The sequence below is a fragment of the Rattus rattus genome, chromosome 2 (genome assembly GCF_011064425.1).
Source record: "Rattus rattus isolate New Zealand chromosome 2, Rrattus_CSIRO_v1, whole genome shotgun sequence".
NCBI classification, from domain to species: domain Eukaryota; kingdom Metazoa; phylum Chordata; class Mammalia; order Rodentia; family Muridae; genus Rattus; species Rattus rattus.
Genome location: NC_046155.1, coordinates 147,853,129 through 147,877,257, shown reverse-complemented (window position 1 = coordinate 147,877,257; position 24,129 = coordinate 147,853,129). Strand labels below are relative to the sequence as shown.

General features: G+C 41.5%; 1 pseudogene; it reads right to left on the bottom strand.

Annotated features, from left to right (window-relative positions):
- Positions 1-22,175, bottom strand: part of LOC116893285 — a 136,348-nt pseudogene extending 114,173 nt beyond the window's left edge.
- Positions 22,176-24,129: the final 1,954 nt, after the last annotated feature.

Sequence of the window (24,129 nt, the reverse complement as noted above, 5' to 3'; positions counted from 1 at the left end):
CTTCTTTGAAGGGCTGATAAAATTCAGCACTAAATCCATATGATCCTAGACTTCCTTTGGTTAGGAGACTTTTTTTATAATTGTTTTATTGGATTTTTTATTTACATTTCAAATGTTATTCCCTTTCCGGTTTACCAACTATAAACACACTATCCCATCTCCCCACCTCCTCCTTCTTTGAGGTTGTTCCTCCACCTATCCGTTCACCCCTTCTTTCCTCCCCACACTGACATTCACATATACTGGGGGGTGCCACCTTGGCAGGACCAAGGTCTTCTCCTCATATTGGTAAACAACAGGGCCAGTGTCTGCTACACATGCAGCTAAAGACATGGGTCTGTCTATGTGTACTCCTTGAATGGTGGTTTACTCCCTGGGAGCTCTGGTTGGTTGGTAGTGTTGTTCTTATGGGATTGCAATCCCCTTCAGCTCCTTCAATTCTTTCTCTAACTCCTCCAATGGGGACCCATTTCTCAGTTCAATAGTTGGCTGAGAGCATTCTCTTCTATATTTGTTATGCTCTGGCAGAGCCTCTGAGGAGACAGCTATATTAGTCTCCTGTCAGCATGCACATTTTTAGTTGGGAGTCTCTTAATGACTGCTTCTATTTCTTTAGGAGTTATGGGGCTTTTTAGATGGTTAATCTGATCCTGATTTGACGTTGGTAGCTGGTATTTGTCTACAATTTTGTCCATTTCATCTACATTTACAGTTTTGTTGAGTATAGACTTTTGTAGTAGGAGCTGATGAGTTTTTGAATTTTCTCAGTTTCTGTTGTTATGTCTACCTTTTTATGTCTGATTTTGTTACCTCTCTTGTGGATTTTCTCAAAGAATCTTGATCTTGTTGATTCTTTGTATAGTTCTTTTTGTTTCTACTTGGTTGATTTCCGCCATGAGTTTGATTACTACTGTGTGCTCCTCTTGGGTGAATTTGCTTCTTTTTGTTCTAGTGCTTTTAGGTGTGCTGTCAAGCTGCTAGTGTTTGCTCTCTCCAGTTTCTTTTTCTAGGCACTCAGAGCTATGAGTTTTCCCCTTAGCACTGCTTTCATTGTGTCCCATAAGTTTTGGTATGTGGTGCCTTCATTTTCATTAAATTCTAAAATGTCTTTTACTTCTTTATTTCTTCCTTGACCAGGTTATCACAGAGTAGAGCATTGTTCAGCTTCCATGCCTATGTGCAATTTCTGTTGCTTTTGTTGTTATTGAAGCGAACCCTTAATCCATGGTGATCTGATAGAATGCATAGGATTATTTCAATCTTCAAGTATCTTTTAAGGCTGTTTTTGTGACAAATTATATGTTCAATTTTGGAGAAAGTACCATGACGTGCTGCAAAGAAGGTATATTCTCTAGTTTTAGGATGAAATGTTCTATAAATATCTGTTAAATTTATTTGGTTCAGAACTTCTTTTAGTTTCTCTGTGTCTCTGTTCAGTTTCTGTTTTCGTGATATGTCCATTGCTGAGAATGGTGTGTTGAAGTCACCTACTATTTCAATTATGAATATTTATGATCTAAATATAAGAGCACCTACATTAATAAAAGAAACTTTACTAAAGGTCAAAGCACACAAAGCACCTCAAACAATAATGGTGGGAGACCTCAACAGACAACTCTCATCAATGCGCTGATCATATAAACAGAAAACATACAGAGACACAGGGAAACTAAGTGAAGTTATGGACCAAATGGTTTGAATAGATGTTTATAGAACATTTCATTCTAAAATAAAAGAATATAACTTCTTCTCAGCATCTCATGGTACCGTCTAAAAAAAATTGACCATATACTTGGTCAAAAAAATGGGCCTCGACAAATACAAGAAGAATTAAATCAGCCTTGCTTCTTATCAGATCACCACATACTAAGACTGGTCTTCAATAGCAAAAACAAGGGAAATCTGACATACACACTGAAAACAAGGAATGCTCTACTCCATGATAACTTGAACTTGGTCAAGGAAGAAATAAAGAAGGAAATTAAAGACTTTTTAGAATTTAGTGAAAGCGAAGGCACAACAAACCAAAATTTATGGGACACAATAAAAGCAGTCCTAAGAGGAAAACTCATAGCTCTGACGGCCTCCACAAGAAACCGGGAAGAGCATAGACTAGCAGCTTGACAGCACACAGGAAAGCTCTAGAACAAAAAGTAACAATTATAAAGAAGAGAAGTAACCTGCAGAAAATAATCGAACTCCGCCCTGAAATCAAACAAGTAAAAACAAAAAAAACTACAAGAACTATAAAAACAATCAATGAAACTAGGAGCTGGTTCTTTGAGAAAATCAAAAAGATAAATAAACCCTTAGCCATGCTATTCAGATAGAACAGAGACACTATCCAATTTAACAAAATCAGAAATGAAAAGGGAGACATAACAACAGAAACTGAGGAAATTAAAAAAAATTATCAGATCCTGCTACAAAAGCCTTTACTCAGCAAACCTGGAAAATCTGGAAATAAAAAAAATTAATTCTCCTAACACTGTGCTGTTAAGTCTAACTCAGGAGTTGGAAGTTCATTCAGTATGACTAAGAAATGTGCAGCAAAGGCAGAACTAGAATTGAGAACAAGGGAGTGCCTCTTTGAGACAGTCTAGAAAGCAAGGGCAGTGGAAATTCCCAGGAATCTATGGGGTTGACACTCACTAAAACTCCTAGCAATGAGAGATATGTAGTCTGAACCCACCACCTCCTGTGACCAGACAAGACTTCCAGTGGAGGGACTGGGACCTTAACCCAGTCACAAAACCTTTGACCTATGATTTAGCTTCCTGTATATGTCTTCAAGGCTGATGCTAAATCTAATAACCAAAACAAGTAAACTTTATTTAAAGTCATGTTTACTTAATAAATGATCCACAAACTCTTCAGAGATTTAATCACTGAATATGACAGTTACAATATTTAATGAGAAAGTTTCCCATTATAGACAAATATGCCAGTTCCCTGAGCGGACCCTGAGGTCGTGAAGAAAGACAAATGTGTGTGGTAATGTGCTAACCACTAGACAGAACTGACCTCATTCCTCTCCCTCCACCAAGACTCTGTCCAGACTGGGCACACTGTTTGACTGTGTCTTGTCAAAGTAAAGTCAGTTTTTCCCAGTACCTCCTCTCCAGGAAAATCTCTCAGCCATTCTTGCTCTGGCAGCTGAAGGCCAGTGCTCTCTTGAGCAGCAACAGATGATTTCATGTTGTCCTGTATGACAACCAAAGGCTGACCATGGAAGCTATCATGAGGGCCATGGGAGCCTATGGTATCTAGGTATCCTGCAGGTCTCTGTAAATTTAATGGATACAGAGGCCAGTTGGATTACACTTCCAGCTGTAATTTATCCTTCTCAGATCCTGGAGAATATGGACTTACTAACTGCAACTTTAGCAGGACAAACACATCAGCCCCTTCCCCAAGGCTGCAGTTGCCTTGTTAATTCTTTTAACTCAAATCTCAAGCTGCACTTTTCTAGAACTTAAAGGCCTGCTGCTGGGAAAGCCAAATAGTCTACCTTGCTAACATACTTGATTTTTAAAGAGACAAACTAACAAAACAAGTTTCAAAGTAACTTTTTTACTCTTCTTTTCTTTTAAAAACTTGCTTTGCAATGACTGCTGTCAGGAATCAGGCATCTAGGTTTCCTGGTAAATGATTGGATGAAAAAAAAATTGCATGCTTAAGTAAGTTGTGAGCTTCTAAAATGTAGCTTAAGGTGTGTAAATACAAATTGTAAAATTCTGGGGAAGTAGAAGCTGAAATAATTACTGGTGGTCTAAAACTTTGTTTTAAGGTTTGTAAATGGAAATTATAAGGTTTCTGAGAAAGTGACTTAAGGTAATACTGTTTCAGATTTCCTCTCCCATCTATGCTATTGACAGATTAAAACTTCTGAAGCTCACAATTTGAACATTTATCAATGAAGTTCTAATAAGCTATTAATGTAGCCCTGCTTAAAACTTATTGTTATTATTAGCATCAATAAGTTCTAACTTTTAAATTTCCTTTAGTGATCTTCTAAATATAAAGTTGAACATTATTCTCTTAAAAACTGCATGTAAACCTCAAGGAGTTGACATGAATCCACCAGTCAAGGTCAAATGGATTACCAATAACTCTTCATGTCAATTAATAGAGTATGTTTCCCTATCTACTACCTATTCCTGAACATACACTTTCTACCACCTCCTCTCTCTTTCCCCCTTTATAGAAGAAAAGGTCTGGAGGTCCTGTCTGAAGAAGCCTATATTTCAATTCTGTGATTGTGAGTCTGTTCTCAAAGTGAGATTTTCCTCTTTGTGAACATGGATGTCAGCCATTTAGCAGCATAACAATGGAAGACGTGCTATGTAAATATGCTCCAAGCAGTCTCCGCCCTGAAATCTATTACTCACCATCATAAGCAAGATATGTGCTTATGAAGTAGTTGCTTCATGATTGGCAGCTGATATTCTGGATCCTACACTTAGTTAAAATAGATACATTTAGTTACATTAGAGGAACCATAAATTGTGAAATCAAGGGAAGGACTCTAATGCATTCAACATTTTAAAGCCAAGAATAATTTGATGATAGTGGCATCTTGAAACACATTCCAGTTATAGGAAATGTCTTTCAAACATATCTGAATTTACTATTATTTCTCTTTCTCTGGACAATTATGATTTAACAAATTTCTTCAAGGAGTGAAAAATTCACTAAAATTGGTCATTGATAAAGAACACAGAGTAAAAAGCAGCATCCACAGTATAGCTAAATATCATTTCCTCTTACGGATCTTACCATGACTCCCAATTTTACACAACCCATATAGTTGTATTTTTCTATCTGTGAGTCCCAGCACACACAAAAAGAGCTTATATATCATGTTTAAATGAAAATATTTTTCTGATGCCTCAAGTATCTTTCCATTGACTCAGAAAAACAATAGAATCAGGTTGGGAGTATTGGCTTAGTGATTAAGAACATTGGATTTTGTTCTGGAAGACCTAGATTTTGTTTCCAGCACTCATAAAATGGCTCATAATTGCCTCTAACTTCATGTATTTCCAAGGTTATTGTAAATGACCTTCTGACCTCTGTATCCCATAGACACACAAACACACACACACACACACACACACACACACACACACACACACACACACACACACGGTGCACATATACATTCAGACAAAATACTTCTGTTCGAAAAACCAAAAATGTTAAAAGTGATTTTAATACCCTGGCTGCAAAATATGCTACTGCAATGGTGGCACAAAACGTGTGGGAGTAAACAAACAAACGTGGGAGTTAAGGCAAAGCCATACGAGATGGAACCCACTGTATGTGTTGCAGCAAGGTTAGAAAGTTATCCGGCAGTCAGCAGGCAAGAAATACCACAGAGTCACACAGCACAAGAAATCTTGCACCAGAGATTTACTGGGAGGGAAAAACCCAGAGGGAAGTATGAAAGAATATCTTGTGTCTGTATGGATGAGACACCTGTCAATAAAACTCTGATGGCCTATAGCTTAGGCAGAAAGTAGGAGGTGGGGCATCCAGGAAGCAGAAAGGATTCTGGGAAAGTGCCAGTTGGAAGATTCACCCAGGAAAATGGGACAACACATGAACATGGTACTGGAACACAGGTAAGCAGCCACATGACAGAATGTAGATTCGAATAAATGGGTTAATTTTTGTTATGATCTAGTCAAAGTTGAGCCTAGCTATGTGACCTGGAATTTGTAAATATATTGTGAGTCTGAATCTCACACCTGGAAGCATGGGGCTGTGAGGAAGAACCAACCTTAACCTCTACAGGAGAAACTGCCTCAGCTCAGATGAGAAACAGCAGAGAACTGAGTAGAAGACAGGGATATATACCTGTTCTTGGGGTGGGGACAAAGCTTTTCAGGGTGGGGATTTGGGGGATTTCAACTTGGGCTGCTCTGTAAGAGTGGGATGAGTATGGGGAGGGCTGAGGATGGCCTGTAGGGCAGTTAGAGGGTTCTGTGTGTGGAATCTGGCAGTTGGAAATGCTCAGGGGAGGGGCTTAGCCACTCCTGTGCCTCAAGGGATTTACTGGCATATCTGCCACTGCTTGGGTAGCCAAGAAACAGGAACTAGATAGCCCAAATACTAAAGTTAGTAGCAATCCCACAGAGGTAAAAATTAATAAATATAAATAACTATATTATTGCTTCTTATGATATTTTGTTATAGTCATAGTTCAGTGCCTTATTCAGTCATCAGAGAAGTCTTCTCCTGCAGCTGAGGGTAACAAATGCAGAGACACACAGCCAGTCATTATGCAGGCAGAGAGATAGACACACACACACACACACACACACGCACACACACATAAACACAGAGAGATAGAGAGACAGAGACAGAGACAGAGACACAGCACAACTCTAAATGAGATGTACATTAAATAGTCCTTTTCAGAGCTCAGCAACTCAGAAGTAGAAAATGAAGCAGAGATAGTATCATTGCCAGAGGAGAGATTAGACTTAAGGAGAACAAAGCCCTCTAAGTCCACTGATTAGAGTTTATATGTACACATGGAGATTGAAACAGGAACCATAGGGCCTACAGGGGTCTGTAAAGAGGTTCTCCACAAACATAGCTTTTAATTTAAGGTTTTTAGGGGTCTCCAGAATGTGCAAAATATGTGTCTGACATTCTTGTGTCTTAAGCTCTTTTTCTTCTGTTGGTTTGCCAAGTCCTACTTTATTGTGATGACTTTTTGTTTGGCAGCCTAAGTTTCTTTATCAAATTCGATATAAAGAGTAATGAAGAGAACCCTCTTCATTAATTGTCCTCTGACCTGTAAGCTTCACATATTTACTGCCCCATAACAAACAAACAAACAAACCAACATCTCAACATCCTGTATCTTCTATGAGGGCTGGAGACTTCAGTGACTAAAAGCATACATTGCTCTTGCAGAAGAGGTGACTTCAGTTTCTAGGTGAACAACAGCTGCCTCACAATTGTGAAAGTGGAAGGTTCCCGAAAAGCAACATCTGAGTTTGTCTTCTGAGCTCCACATCTGCATGCTGTGCACACATCTACCCATTGTTTGGGTGACATTTCTCACTGTGTATGAAGGTGTGTTTCTGTATTTTCAGTTGTTAATTCTGTACTGGCAAGGAGCTAAGTGATGGCAGGATTTTGACGTCATTTCTATGACCCATCACTGGGTTTCAGATTTGTAAATTTTATCCTTACCCACCTGCTCAAAACATAAGTGTCATTGCCTGAAGGTAACTGAAGGGTTGTTCTGGCACAGATAATAATAAATATCAGACAGGCAATAGCTGGTGCAGAAAGCACAGGGGTTGCCTGGGTAGGAGAGAGACTGAAGGGACAAAAGCAGATGCAGGAGAATCAGAAGATACTGAAGGAGGCAGAAGATAGGGAACAGAGCTGTAAGCAGATAGTGAGAAGCACAAGGGGAGACAGTTTGTTGCACAACTTGAGGTACGATTAAGTGAGCTAGCTAAGAGTCTGTCCTGTCAAAATGTGTACAGCTTTGGCCTACACAGAAGTATCTGATTTGTTAATACTGTAAGCTGATCTGTGAAAAGCTTTCACCCATGCCCACAACAATGCACACCTCCAGAAGGGAAAATGTTTCGGCTTCTTTGGATATATGGAGGAGTGAGCTGAGAAGCAGACACTTTCAGCCTTTTCCTTCAGAGAGAATCCAGAGAAGCATCCATCTCTCTTGTAAAGACCATGGACCTTCCTGCTTTCCAAGTGCAGCCCAGCTTCCTCATGTCTTTCTCTTGATAGAATGTCTTTGAGCTCTGGTAAAAAGTTCTCAGGGCAGCAGTAGATCCCCTGACAACAAACTCTTTGCTTTATTCTGGTTTGCTGTATGCACAGAGGCAGGGAAGGCACACACAGTCCCAAGAACACATTTATGAATGCTCTCACCTCCAAGTATATGCTCACATTCGTGAAGACCCTCACCTGTATACATACTCATATCTCACACAGGTGGAGACCCCTCCTTTGGGATAAAGGCACATGTATATACACATGCTTTAACAAGCTTTTTTATAACTCTGTGACCATTTCCTCTACTGTACATTCTTTTGCTAGAGAAACTACCCCCATGTCACCATGGAACTAGGCCTGCATGTCAGTTCATGATAACTATGGAACTATGGCTTTCTCCTTTTCCTGGACTCCCATCACAATGTGAGGGAACCAAACAGCTGTCCAATCATGTTCTCTCTTTCAGATTTCCCTGGATCAAAAAATCTAAGGGGCTGGAATGCCAACAGCAAAACCAATGTGTGGCCAGTGGTACAGCCTGCTACTGCTATCAAGTAACTCATGTCACAGATGGAGGTGGATGCACTAGGCTCCCACAGGGCAGGTGGGGAAGAAGCACTTAATATTAAGGGACATGCATGCCACTTCCCTCAATCAGCATAGAATCTCTGTATCCTCAGGTGGCTCCAGTCAGTCTGTGAAGAACTTTATTCCTCTGCTCCCTCTAAATCTCGCTTGAGGATTGAAAGGTAAGTGGCCACAGAGAGCAAGGCATTGACCCTGGGTTATGAGCAATAAGAATTTCTTTAGCTACTTGTGCCTTTCCCTGCCTGTGTAGTATCTTTTAGTTTCTGGCAGCTATAGTGATGGTTCCTGGGTTTTGGCACTCCAGAACTTGAGCATCCTAGATCACCGACTCTGGCCTAAACAGAGCACCAATATCACTGTCACTCAAAGCTCTGTGAAGCTGACGCAAGAAAAGCGTGTAACTAATCTGCCTTATGTAGATATCCTACCTCAAAAACTGCGGGACTAAATGTCTGTTCAGAAATGTCTTTGTGCCTCTCATCTCTTAGATTTCTAATACCACTTCCTATGCTACTAGGAAAATATCAGCAGCACAGGAGCAGAAACATCTCCTTGGTCACCTGTGTCATGGAAAGCACCTGAATGGTTCTTTGTACTTGTTGATGGAGGAGCTCCAACATATCAGCAGGTGACTCCCCTCTCTCTAAAATTGGCTTTATTTGAAACAAGGACTCACTGTGTAATTCAGAAAGGCTACAAGTCATGGTACTTTCCTGCCGCTATGCCAAGTAGCAGGACTTCTGATGTAAGCCTGCATACCCATAAAACATTTGCTTTTGTCTTCTGGATGAGTTACCTAATTACCTTGAGCCTCAGTGGAAGGAAACAAAAGATATTAGCAACATTTTACCTAAAACTTTGGGAACCCCGGGACATATGTTTCTTCCTCATTGGTGAAATACCTCATGCCATGCACCTTCTGACACTGTTTAAATTTGGTATTTAACTGAGACTAGACCATTTGTGCATGAAGTTTATCTCAGTCAGACTAAACTCCCAGAACAAATCCTGAGGGGTCTGTGCTCAGGACAATAAACAATACCAAGATGGGCAAGGTTTCCTATCTTTTATTTTCTCCTTCAGGTTGGCAACTTGCAGCCCTAAGGTCTCCCTAGAAACCTCACTCAGTACTCACAATGTGAGCGCAATTGTCTCTGTGTGGTGCAAGTCAGGGAGAACTGTTGGCTAAGGAGAAAGTCCTTACACACTTGGCTAAAATATTCCATGTTCTCCATCTCTTCCCGCCTTGGGTACAGTCACATTAAGCTTCCACTAGAACTCCAAACTCTTCCCTTCTCCATGGTTTCACTGGCAAAGGCCCCATCACACATTCCTTGAGGGAACTGCATCAAAACTGAGGAAACCTATGGAGACTCATGGAGAGATACTAGGTTATAGAATCCCATGTTTATAGATTTCCATTTTTCTTGCTTTTTTACAAGACATTTCAGTGTTTGGTCTACATGTAGTTATAAACATTCCGGATGACAGCTGAGGTCACCAGAGGTAATTAGATCTCCTAGAACTAGAGGGCAGACATTCGTGGGCCGATATATGGGTGCTGAGAACAAATATGATCCCCAAATTGAGTGACATTCTCTTTGGCACTGAGCCTTGTCTTGACCTTTATGCACTGTCTTTAAAGGAAGTGGTGCTCTGGGGAGCACTGGAGGTCAGAATGCTTTGTTTCCTCCTCTTCCTTAGATCTATGAACTTGTATAAGTGATGACCTGGCCCCTCAGCCTTGTCTTTTACTGATAGAATCAACTCACTTAAAACTCTGCATACCTGGACCATGTCAGGCTAGGGTTTGGGTTGTGTCTCTGTCTACATGTAGGGCCAGCTGTGATATGAAAAGATAATAACCTCTGTCTTCACTTCGAATAGACAAGTAAGCTGCAGAGGAAAAACAATAGAGAAAGATATATTGCGAGAAGTTGAGAAAATTTGGGTTTCTGGGACAGATGTGGACTGGAATGCAAGCATTGGAAAGAAGACACTTTCAGGTTCACTTCCTTCACCATTCTAGCCAGAGACATCCAAGGGGCAGTGGTAAGAAAACTGTGCCCTGCAGTGATGGAATGGTCATCAGTATGGTTTCCTTGTATGATCCATTTGCTGAGTGTGGACCTGTGGAAATAGGTGAGAGCCCATTATTCTCAGGCACTAATGGCTCGTGAGCCTCTGGCTGCACTTGAGGATCAAGTAGGAATCATTCATTCACTACCTAAGATATTCCTTCCTGTCATGTTTACTTCACAACTTCTAGGCAACCTTGGTTTAGTAGTTCAGTTCATAAAAGTTCAGTATTACCTCCAGGTTTGCCCCATCCTAGGCCCTATCCTAGATCCTAAGAGTCAACAGGTTAATTTAGGAGGCTGGATGTCCAGGCAACTGAACCAGTAAGTTGCCTGCAGTCAGGCACCCTTACAGGATTCAGTGCCCAAGCTGAACACCATGAGTCTTAAGTAAAAGGGAGGATCCATGGGAGAGAACACTTCAAGCTACTTTCAGCATCTTTTTATCATGAATGAAAAATTCAGTCTCATATATGAGAAACTTACGTATTTATATTCAGGGAAGCCTGAAGCTCCCTAAATAGTATAGATTATAATATAGGCTAGCACAGTTTCTCTTGGTTACATATCAGAAGTGGGTGGTAAGTCACTATGTTTAAAGGTACTATCATCTGATCTTGGCACAGAGAGAAATAGTTGAAACTTACTGGCAAACTTCCTCCCTGCTGCCTAGCTTTCTCTGTGCAGGGTGGTGTTATGCAGAGTTCTGGGAGAAAACAGTCATCAGAGTTCTGACCAGCAGTGGATTTGCTATGTTGTAATGCTGACTTGTTGGGGAAGACATGTCTACCGATACAATCATGGCCCTGTTGCTATAATAGTAACCAACACATTCTGGTTGAGTTTTTGGTCATTTAACAGAGTGAATTCATATCTGCTGCTCTAAATCTGGTCTTAAGCATACCCACTGATGCTTAACAGACCATAAGGAGACATACTACTGTCATTTTTTTTTCATGTCAAACTGCCTCCTAAATATATTTGTGTCCATAGATCAGTGCTGCTTTTCCCGTTGGTCAGAGAAAATCCTTTTGCATGGGGATTTGTTAATGCATAGACTTACTTACTCCTCAACTTGTTCAGGGAAAATGTTGAGTGTTTGGCCCCTAATGAGATACTGATATCATACAGACACACAAGGAACCTCACCCATCAGGGGTCATGTTGTAACATGAAACAAAAAACAGTAAAAGAGTTGTAGCAGGGGTAGTGCTATCAAAACCTCTGTTCTAGAAAGCCGTTACACTCATAAAACCCCAGCAACTGTGGTTACATCTACTAAAGCTTCACAAAGTGAAGTCCTTTCAGTATTCATGTGATAGAAGCTCCTGCTCCAGCCTTAGTAGAAGAACTATTGATAACAACTGTTTGGGGTATAAGAAGTCCTTTTTCTTTAGGAGTATAGAGATTTGGAATTTGCTCAGGATTCATAGGATGTCCCAAGCAAGACATGCAACATGCCTTGATTAAACACATCAGGTTCAGGCCACTTGGCTTCCTGGGACAAGGCCTTTGCCACCTAGCCTGACAAGCAGAATTTAATCATAGGATCTCACATAGAAGTGGAAAATACATAGTACATGCAAGTTCTACTGAATTCCAAAGAACCTATACCATACTCTCACATAGAAACACAGTAAACACACATAAACACACACACACACAAACACACACACACACACACACCGAGAGAGAGAGAGAGAGAGAGAGAGAGAGAGAGAGAGAGAGAGAGAGAGAGAGAGAGAGAGGATATATATTTTAACAAGACATGATAGTAGGAGATATTTTTCTCTTTTTAGAATTGGCATTTCACATAGGCTTTACAGAGCATGCATAAAAACAGGGAGGAGTAAATGTGATCAGGATACATTGTAGACTCCGTTCACGTGGGTATGGGTTAACATAGGCTCATTCACTCCCTGAGATGTTGAGAGCAAGTGTTGAGTCAATGTCAAAAGATGAAATTTAAGTTTTACAAACATAGTGATCAAAAAGCCTTTAATCTTAGCACCTGGAGGCAGGAGTAGATGTTTTTCTCTCAATTCCATATCAGGCTGGACTTTCAGGACAGACACTGTTTTATCCTGAGATCCAGTCAGAGTCAAAGACAAGGAAGACAGAAAGGAGGGAAATGACAGAGAACAGAAGTAAATAAGAACCTGGACAAGGTTGTTCCCAAGCACCTGCCAATCCTATTTGCTGCCAATCACACCTCTCCTTTAACATGCTATGGGACACCTGATCTGAAACAAGACTCAAGACTTTGACACAACACTTAACTTTTACTGTACAATTAAAATAACATTTTACAGAAACTATAAATCTGTTTGAAATATAATTATATAAATGAGAGATTCAGTGAAATTTGTGGAAAACACCAATATGTCTGAGTAGCTTCACTTCTATACAGGGTCAAAGAGAAGCACTGAAGGGAATTTACCAACAGATCATAGCTTCTTTGTGTCAGTCTGTCACCAACAGTGAATTTGCCCTGTCATTCCTTGTGCAGGACAGTAACTTTGTGTGAACTATATGCAAGCCTCAATGGTGTGGTCATATAAATTTCAGAGAAATCACATGCTATAGGAAACACATTCAGGTAGGTCCATTACTCTCTCTAGGCCAGACGGATGTTCCTGGTGTATTATGTTTTTAATGGCGGGATTGGTCAATCTGGAGTATGGACATTGGGAGAAATTGGTTGCAGGACTGGAAAAACTGGAGTTGCTGACATGGTATATGAGGACTGGAGGAAGTCTTCCTAAACCCTATTTACATGATATAAATGTGACACCTTCCATAGAGCTGTACTCATCTCTACTGGTCTTCCAAGGGTTTAAGAGGTGATCACTTAGTTCCAAAGTTCATTTCACACCTATGATGCACTGCAGATTATGCAGTTACCATCAAAGTTCACTGCTCACCACTTCAATGGTATAAGCCACAAATGGCAAACTCAAGGTTTCTATTGGGAGTCCAGCAGAAACACCCATTGCATTCATATTGCTGATTGAAACCTACTAACAGACAAAATGAAAAACATAGTAACATTGAATCAACTACTGGTTTCCATACCTTCTCTGTTACTTTTTCCCCTCATGTTACTGGGGATGAAATTCAGGGCCTCAAGCATGCTGCTCTCACACTCTGACCCTGAGGTACACCAAAGTCCTACTTCCTTTTTCTTCTCTAGAGAGTATTAGTATACCCAGATATCAGGTTAAAGGGACAGAAAGGATCAGCACCCCCAGAGACAGTGAATGACCAGATTTCAAATATGAGAAAACTTATGTCTACTGCCCCCTGGCTTCCTAGATATTTGGTTATCTGGATTTTTAGGAAGGTGAGTAATGGGGATGAACTGCCAGATAGATATATATATATTAAAAAAAAGGTAAACCCAGTCAAGACTATGTCCTGACTGAGAACATGACCTTGATATCTTGTACATAGACACATACACAAAAGAGACCTGTGTTCATTTTGTGGGAATGAAACCCCCTTCTTGGACAATAGGGTATTTCTTTTAATCCAGTAGGTGTCAGTGTGAAAATTTCAATTCTGAAATGAGAAAAACCAGATTTTCAGTCACATAGTTGTGCCTCCAAGTCCAAGTTTCCTCTCTCTCTCTCTCTACCTTACTCTCCTCCTTCCTCACTTCTTTCACTATTTCTTTCCTCCTTCCTCTTCTCCCCCTCTCTTTTCTTAGATCCCTCTGCTCTTTTTCTTTCACCATCTCTTCTCCTCTTTGCTCTCTTGCCATCTCTCCTCTCATCTTCTCTAGAGAGTGCTTCTATCCTCTTTTAGAACTTGTGGACCTCCTTCTCCTCCTATTGCTATTCATCATTGTCATCTTTGTCCTCCTCTGAGACCTTGTTATTCCTGTCCTAGTATTAATCACCTTCCTCTTATTTTTGGTCCTTTCTTTTCTTTGATGTCTCCATTTCCTTTCCTTATTTATTCATTTGTTTATTTATTTTCATTATCCCTTCTGCCTCCTCCTCCTTCTCCTCCCCCTTCTCTACCTTCTCCTTTCTCTTCTACATGTTCCCCTCTCTCCCTGCTATGTATACATTAAGCTCGTTCTGTCTCACTCTCTCATGATCTCTTTCTTACAGAGTGACCTAAGTGGGCAGAGGAACTGTCAACCTTCACTCCTGAATCTGGCATTTATCCCTTTATGTGACTAAAAGACACTTCTGTCCTTTTGACGTGGTGCTGTACTACTGCCAGATGATCATACTCTGGGTCTTTCCTTTCCTTTCCTTCCCTTCTTCACTGGATCACCAGATGTAAAAACGCATCAGAAAACTGCATGCATGGGTGGGAATGAGTCTTGGAGATGGTAACCCATGCAAGCCAGTTGGAAAATTACATATCTACCCATTGTACTTGAAGCACTGTTATCATGGAAGAGAGGCACATATACAATGAGATAGTGAGAGAAAGAAATGTTTGATCTCAGAGGAAAAAAAATTGAGAAATTTGTAGCAGGCTCTTGGCAGGTTCTTGTTTCTTTCTCTAAGTTTTATGCACATAAATGCTTCTTTCACGATCCATTAAACAACAGTGTTCATGTATGTACACTTACAAGTAAACTATAATTGAAAACATAAAGCATTTGAAAAACAAAAGCAAAGTCAAAGAAAAAGCAAAGAAAAAAAACAAGAACAAACTATGTCTAAATCATTTCACAGTTCCTGAATGCCAGCACTCTGTTTACCCATTCTAAAAGATCATCCTCTGTACTTCAAAATGCCATAGAATCTAGTGCCTAGATGCAAGCCTTAGTATGACATTCATGGCAGACTCCACAATGCCCCATACATGTCATCAAGTGACCTTTTGATTCAAGGCTCACTATTAAGGTTAGCTCTGGTTGGCAGCAAATGTCTCCTCCCAGCAGGCTCACCCTACTGAATGCTAGGGTTCCAGGAGGAACCCAGCTCTTTACGACTTTGTTCACCTTTCCCATCTCTGCCCTCCGTGACTTAAAACTCATGAATCCAGTATCCTCAGAACTCCTTTAGGAGATTTAAATGCTCTTCCTGCTGGAGCCTGTCCCTAGGTCCCATCCTAAACTCCCCTCTTCCAGTGTCACTGCCGAGTGGCTTTTGAAAACCTCATCCAGTTCTACTGCAGCCTTCATGCTAGTTCATCCCACTCTGTTCCCTTCTACCCTCATTAGACCTCCTCCTCTGTTGCCAGGGAAATGTTTCTCTTGCAGGCAGCTCTCCCCATTTAACTGGATTCTTGAGCCACCATCACATTGAAGTGTCCCAGTTCCCTCTCCAGGCTTCCCACCACATCTTCCCAATATTAATGTCTAACATCTCACAGATGCTTTAAATTCCACACCCTAAGACTAAACCCTGTTTCCAAACTGAGTCCTCCACTAGAAACTTGACTCATGTTCCTGAGAACATCACTGCCACCCCCATGAGCCCAAGTGAAGCCTGCCTTGTCATAGACTCCTCAACCTCTATGCCCATTCCCTAGATCTCTGAAATCCCCAACACCTCCCTCCTCACCACACAGCTATTACCCCCTCATCATCAGTCCATGGTCTCAACTCCCAAACCTTACCTGACCTTCCCTTCCCAAACAGCCTTGCAACTCCATTTTAAGTTCTAGAGTATGGGTTTGGTCATATGATATTTTTGCTCAGAACAGCCCAAATAGTTTAGCCTCTGTTCAGAATCACTATCTTCCTGCCCATACCAGAAAATGGGTAGCATGGTTCTCATGGTTGATTTCAGCACACATCAGGCATTCTTTCTAAATATACCACAAATCCAAGCTAACAGAAATGTTCACTGATACAGGAGCACAGTATGTATCTCTTCAACACTTTCCAACACTTTCCCCTACCCCATGAACTTTTTGTTCCCCTCTTCCCAAGTCATAATAAGTCACAGTAAGTGTTACAGTTCTTCCTCTGCTATCCACACTGATGTATATTTCCCTCCTGAAGAATATTGTGCACTTTGCTTCATGTGACATGTTATACATTATTTGTGTGATCTACCTTTTCTATCCCCGGACACCAAACACCAAATTTCAATTGGGCATAATTTATTATTGAGTTAGGCATAGCAGTAAGAATTTACAAATTAGGTTGAAGATCATGAAGTCCCAGGAGAGTGCCTTCCCAAGGTCTGTCTAGAAGTACAAGTGATCTCACAAAACCTACAAATAAACCACCTGGCTTGGGCTTATATTTGTCACATTACAAAAAGTGCTGCATGTTTTGTGAGCTCCAGGTTTTGAAAGTAAGAGAACCATTCAAAGGACTCTCTAGGTAAGTCACTGTGTTCCCTTGGAAATCAACAGAAGTGTGCCGGGCAGGTGCAAACACTTGAATACCTTGCATGTAGAAGCTCTTTGGGTATGCACAAAGTACTTCTTCACAAATACAAAACACACTTATCTGAAAAAAGTTCCTGGCTTATTTAAGTTTCATTTCTGTATCTTTTAGGTTTACGATCTGTATATATTGTTATCGTACATCTTGGCAACCTACTATTCTCATCACAGACTCACATGGAGTTGGAAGTTTGAAGAATTACTTCAAGTAAGATGTAAAATAAGAAGAGCTGTAAAAGTCCTAGGAAATGCTCCATTGACTCGAACTGCACACTATTGACTGTGCTTAGAGATGATCTGGAATGGAATGACTCAGTGCAGAGCAAGATTTAGGCAGGACGTTTCTAAGAGACAGAGAAGAGGAACCCTCAGTCAGTGAGGTCCATTTGTTTACATGAATCCACCCTAATGTAAAAGGGCACAGTTGTTCTTGTATGAAGAAGAGCTTCTCCTCACTTTCAGCATAACAATAATGTCGGCCTCTTTTCTAGAGTGGAATTATGATGTTAGTCACATGATACTCTTCTCCAAACTGCTAAGGCATAACAACTTGTGACAATTCTTGGAGGTCTCAGACCCACTCATAACACTCATGAAGCCCCAGGCCACACCATGACATGAGTCTCAGTGTTTTTTCTCCCTTTGGTGTTTTAAGACCTTGGATGCTCTTGTCCTTTGCTGAGGTACAGTATAAAGGAACAGATGTTGAGTAGAACCTGAGATGTCCGTCTTGACACCTCCTGCACCTATGCTCTTCCTTCTATCAGCCTGCAGGTCTGCTTAGGAGTCCTGAGGTGGTGAGATAATTTACATTCCAAGGCTTATCAGAGTAGGTACTCAGACCAGGACCCAAAAGCAATTGAGTGCTCCTTTTCGTTTTACAACGGACAACAAGACTTTTCCATACCTTATGCCTGATTGTCTGCCTCTCTGCTTTTCAGTCTGCCTTCTTTTTCTTTAAGGCCGTATAGGACTCTGATTGTGAGGTTGATTTTAACTTGCAGGAAGCCTCCAGGCTCAATATGCCAATGACTGGAATTACTGGCACTCTAGTAATTTCATTCAGCCCCAACTAAAATGAAAATGTCTGACTATAGCATTGGCCCAAAATGTTGAATATAAAGGATTCTGAGAAGCAACCAAATACAAAGTCATCAAATTCAAGACTGACAGGCTTTGTCACTCATAGCTGCTTCTGGAGGGCCATATGTATGGAAAGACACCCTAGATATGTTCCCTGAGAGTCATGGAAAGGCCAGGGGGAAAAAAGAGCCTCAGATAAAAAGTGTTTATATAACTACCAGGCGTCCACACAACACCCTGCACGTCTAGATTCCTTTCTTTGTGTTCTTCCTCGATAAGGTGAGGAATTTCTCACATAAATCCTGAGGGAGGACCACCTGGTGCAGGCCTCTCCTGGTCTCAACTATGATCCAAAAAAGAGAAAAATCCGAGGTGACAGGACCTGGTTTCTGTGATTAAGACTCAGCCTGGCAGCTTGGGACAGAAATTCAAAGTCATTGAGATTTTCTCCTTCAGCCCCTTCTTATAATGGGCAGGTATTTTATTCTCTCCAAACTCTGGATCCTGTTGTCTGAGAGATGTGGCCATTGATTCTATTGTTAGCTTGAGTAGATCGAGGAATATTTCTGGATGCAACTCTTACCCGATTCTAAAATTTCTCTGTATGTGCCCAGACTCATAGGACAAAGTCCTCTCGTAACGCTGGTGAGCAACATAAATATCCTGTAAGCTAAACAGCCAGAGAAATGGAAAACATTTGCTGTGTCTCTCCTGGCACAGACAGTCTTCAATGTTCTTAGTTCATATCTCCATATTTTTGGCCTCTGGACTCTGAGGTCTGGACTTGTGTTGTCCTATGTACTCCTGAGTGTTGCCTTAAACCTAGACTCACCTAAGTGACTTACAGGGTCTTTGACTTCCAGACATAGATTGAGCCAAACTCCAAGCATTCCATAGCGTCCACCTTGAAGAATGCCTGCTGTGGGAATGGTCAATCATATGGAGCATTTTCCCAGGAGCTGTGAGGCTATGAGAGACCCCATCATATATTAAGAGGTTGCAGACAAGACAAATATATACAGAGTCTTATCTCAAGGTCAGACCACCAGAGTCTGTCAGCAGTCATGGAATATTGTATGGATGTGGGAGACCATTTGTGGCCTTAGAAACTCAAGGAAAGCTCAGAATTTTCTTTACACTCAACTCACAGACACATCCAGAAATATTGCTCTGTCTGCACAAGCGAACAACAAAAAAGTTAAGTTGGCCAGACAAAAACAGACAGCACTCATCACACGAGGTTCTTATCATAGGAGAATAGTGAATTCATGGAGAAGACTGAGGATGTAGCCGAGATTCAATATTCTCTGTGGGGCTCAGTGCTCCAGAGGGCAGGCACCTTTCTAGCACCTCTACCTTACCTTACTGGTGAGCTTCAGTCTCACTCCTTTGTGGCTGACCCAGATGTAGGGAGATAGCTTCTCTACAAGGCTTGTCCAATTCAGAAACCTGTGGTGACTCGCCTGGCCTTTAAATGATGACAGTTTTTGCAGCCTCCCTGGCAGATGGTGGTGTTCCTGGGGCTGCTTCATCACATGCTTCCTTTTCTGAAGGCACTACTGGTGGGCTGAAATTTCTTGTTGGTAGTGAAGATGGCTGAGCTTTCTTTGATGATAAAGGGGCTCCAGTGCCCACCTCTCTACCTTTGTTTCTTTCTGAGCCCTAGAGTTGTGCAAAAGGAAAGGAAGACCATTTAGAAAATGCCCTAAGAAGGATTTCCATTATGTCCTCACAGAAGGCTGCCCTCTGGGCTAGTTCCTCTTCATTATTTTTCTGCAGGAAGGGAAAAGGATTTAGGTCAATACTGCTACTCTTGGAAGAAAGTCTTGTTAGCACAGACATGACCCAAGTGTAGTTCTGTCCAGGTCTGACATCTCAGCCTACGGTCTGTATCCCTGGTGTGGGGGAAAACCTCTACTTCCTCCTTACTCATATCTGAATATCTGTCTTCAGTAAAGCTAGGGCTCAGTCTTCCTAGTACCACATTCTGATGCATGTGTGTGTGTGTGTGTGTGTGTGTGTGTGTGTGTGTGTGTGAGTGAGTGTGTGGGCACAGTGGTACTCAAGTGCATGTGGAGCTTTTTCATGGAATCACGCACTTCACTAAAGCAGCACAAGACAGTCCTAGGAACAGACAAAGTAGTTTACACTCAATCTTGTCGCCTTGCTCCTCCTCACGGACCTTTTGCCACTTAACTTTTATATTCTTCCCTTGATTCCTTAGAATGTTCTTCTTCAGCTCCTCTGCCCTCTCAAAAACTTTGTTTATAGTCTGCAATACAATACCAAAATGGGGAATTAGCACAGTTCTAATGCCAGAAAAGAGGCAAAGAAAACATGTAGGGAGAGGCAGCATTATCTCACGCATGACTTGAACTCCATTCCCTCCCATTCCCTCCTCTGTACTGATCTCCTGAGGCAGCATTTCCTGCCGTTCCCCCCAGCGTCAGCATCTGTGGCTTTTCTTTGTGCAGCATATACTGCTCTGGAGATATTTGCTCAACCACATAGAGATGAAGACCCATTTTGTTGATCTTCACTCATTTACCACTGATAGTTCTGTTCCTTGGATAGGTTTTCCACATAGAGTCTAAAGGAATAGAGCAGAGTGACAAGGCTATGCAGAGACATTCAAATGTCTAAATGAGGCCTTGAGGAAATTTGGCCTCTGTATGCACGGTTTTAGAAGTTCCTGGAGTTTGAAAAGGCACACCCTGAAATCCCACATCCAATACCACTTCTGCACCTTGAGAGAGACGTATACTTAGTCTTCCACTAAACTGGCACATTCAGCGAACATAGCATCGCTAGACTGACATAGTACATGTTTGACATCTAAGTACTAAGAAGAGACCAGGTAGACCCACAGAGCCTTGAGGAAACAGGTTCTACTCCCTAACTTCAAACTAAAAATCAAAGACTGTGGTCTCTCTCTTCCATTTTCAATCATGATCTGAATTTTGGCACACAGCACCTCTGGATATTGCTTAGCTGATGTGCACCACCTCACCTCACAGATCATTATGTAATGAGAGGAGACACTGAGGTACTTAGTGCTGGAGTCACTGGGGGTACTTAGTGTGGTGGGCATCTAGTCAGATGCTGCACCTAAGGATGTCGTTAAACTGCTTCAACCCTCATATCTGTCCAAGATTCAAAAAAGATTCTCATCCCTGTCAAAAACTCTACTTAAGAAGAGCCTATGACCAGAAATTCAGTATGGAAAGCTGATGTTTTGGAGGACATATGAGTCCCTAGGAAGAGAGATTTGTTTTTGGAACAGGGAAGAAACGAGGGGAGATTACTATGATCTTAAGGGAATGCCTGCAATTTACTGAAAACCACCAGAGCACAACAAAGAGAACCCCAGTTCTAGGAGTTGAACAACATGGATAATGCAAGCTGTGCTACCTAAGCTCATCTGTAAACCAGAGCTTTGTTCTCTGTGAGTATTCCGCACACAGTCTGCTGGAGATGACTGAAGTCATGTCCAGAAAGTCCCTCCCCAGCTCCCCAGTCCCTGAGTGCCTGAGTCATGTGCATCTCCATTTGTTCTATTTGACCAAACTCACGGCCATTCAAGCTTGGTGTGACATTTTCTTTTATTCTGTTATGCAAATGCAAAGCACCCTTGTCACTGAGGCTATATGTGTTATTTCCTGAAGACAACACTGCAATTCATTTTTTTCTTCTTCTTACCCAATATAGTGAATATTTTGTGGGAGCCAAAGAGTGCTTAACCACACTGACTCCAAGTTATACACTATCCTCTCATGAATGTGTAGCTACAGGAAGGCCTACCTGTTCCCTCATATAACTCAGTAAGTTTGGCCACCCATCAGAGATGATTCTGTATATCTCTGAAAGTAGATTTGGAAGTCTAAATACTCACAAGGTCAGATACACCCTGCTTTCCTGCCACCTTTCCTTCCCCTGCGAGCTGTACTACGTGTGCACAAGGCTTACAAACTAAGTGTACTGTACTACTAGTGAAATTCTTTATTTATGATATCACCACCTTTGGTCCTCATGTCTTTGGATTGCAAGAAAAAGCATATGTGTGCATTGCCAGAAATCTGATTAAAAGTTGACAGCCTCGAGTTCCATAGCCGTGAGCAAAGGAGATAATCTATATAGAAAAGCAGGTTGAATAAGGGAAGTGTCCCAGGAAAGGAGACAGAAACTGTAGGTTTCTCACGTGAGAAATTTATGATAGAGCACAAAGGCTGATTCTACTTGTCCATATTTATCCTGGTCGGCTGCCATTTTGAAGAGGTTTTTCCTCAGCGTCATGTAAGTAGCCAACGAAATATTGTTGATTTCAGTGTTCTGCCCAAGAGCACTTAAGATTTGGAAATGGTCTTGGGGAAGGAGAGTGACATCATGGTGCCTACATATATTCTAAGACATACAAGACAGGAAAACGTCAAAACCCATCTTCTACCATGCTGCCATTCCAGCTCTCTAGCGCGTACGCATGTGCGCGCACGCGCACACACACACACGCACGCACGCACGCACGCACGCACACACATTAGTCTAAAGACAGAAAAAGACACTGAGGTTTTAAATGTCCTTCATATAATTTCATGCATATCATCTTTATTTGTAACTGTATTGAGACTTACCACATTTGTTGCTCCGGCAGAGAAAGGTCCTTTATTACATAGACTCTGTTGTTCTGAGTGCCTAGGTATCACAAGGAGGGATCCTGTCACAAGATAAGATAAACAAGCAGTTAGGAAAGGAGATCCTTTGCCTCTCTAGGAATGATTGTCAGTTTATGTTAATGGATGCATTGTGCCTTATTGAATCTCCATTAAAAATTCCTATAGAAAAAAGCAATGGCTTAAGCCTATTTTTCAATCGAATGTTAAGTTTGTCCCTGGGCAATGCAGGTTGTGGCTCCCATTCTGCTTCACTCACTGAACTGCAGGCATAAAAGCCTGGACCTCCATGGCCCCCCAAGTGCTCAGGCAGCATGTCTGAACAAGCATTTTGTCACTGACATTATTTTTAGAAAGGTTTCTGGGGGACCACAGCAAGGGTTACCCCTGTGTTACCCCTGTGTCCTAGAAGTAATACCAAGTCTCATTGTTCTGTTCTGAAGGTTCCTTTCTAACCATAAACCCCAGGTCTATGAGGGTCATACTCTCATTCCTGAGTAGGACACAGCTGCCTGTCCAGGCAGGTCAGCCAGGACAGCCCTGTTCATGGAAGGTTGGCAGATTTGGCAGGAGTTTTCCCTCACTTCCTAACACTGCCTGTGAACAGTGCTAACATTCAGATGCTAATGTGCAACCTGGGTGGAGGATGTTGCCACAGCAAGACATCTTGGCTCTGAAGTGGTCCTATGTACACCACAACTCTCCGTCTGGTACTCTGGACAACCTCTCATGGATGACCTGGGTGTTTTCTCTACCCTGTGCTCTCCTAAACCTCCCAGTGAGCCCAGACACTAGATTGTTAGTTATCCCACTATGGAATGTGAAGATCCAGTTAGTGGAAAAGTAAGTGCTCTGTCCAGAATCATAAGCTCAGATATCTCAGGGCCAAAACAAATGCTGCGGCACCAGACTCTAGTTCAGTACTTTTCCTCATGCTTCCATCCTGTCTGACTTTCTCAAAATATATGGGAAAATTCAGTGAAAGCATGTTTAAATGTCTGTCTTTATGAGACTTCCTAAGGTGTGTAATATGAAAACAGTTTTAAGAATCAGATACTTAAGGACACTGTCAGATTTCATGAACAAAACCCCACATGTCTTGGATAAGTTTTGTCCTCATCATAAGGACCCCATGATGAGTCAGGTGTGGCCTGGCTAGGAGGTGGACTAATATCATAAAGCTGTACTGATAGACCTAGCCCAAGAATTCCTGGGTACGGGGGACTCAGATAAATTAGAGATGTACAACTGAGTCTTACTGATTCCTGTCTTTGCTTTGTAGTTTTATAATTCCTTAAGGTTATGATTATTGTGCTGTGTCTTGTGAAGTAAATGACTGTGAAGCTTGGAAATCAGCTTTAGCTTGATGTTAAGTCCCAGAGAGAGTAGGTCACCATGATTTCTCCAGTTCATGTCTTCTCTGAAAGTCAGAGGGAACAAAAAGCCCTAGCACACTCTTGGCCCTTTCGGACATGTCAACAGTGTATACTCAGAAAGAATTCTATTTTTTTTCAGTAATTTTGACTTCATGGCCAGAGCTGGCCTGTCATTCATAATTCATCTTAGAGTTGCGGTGAACC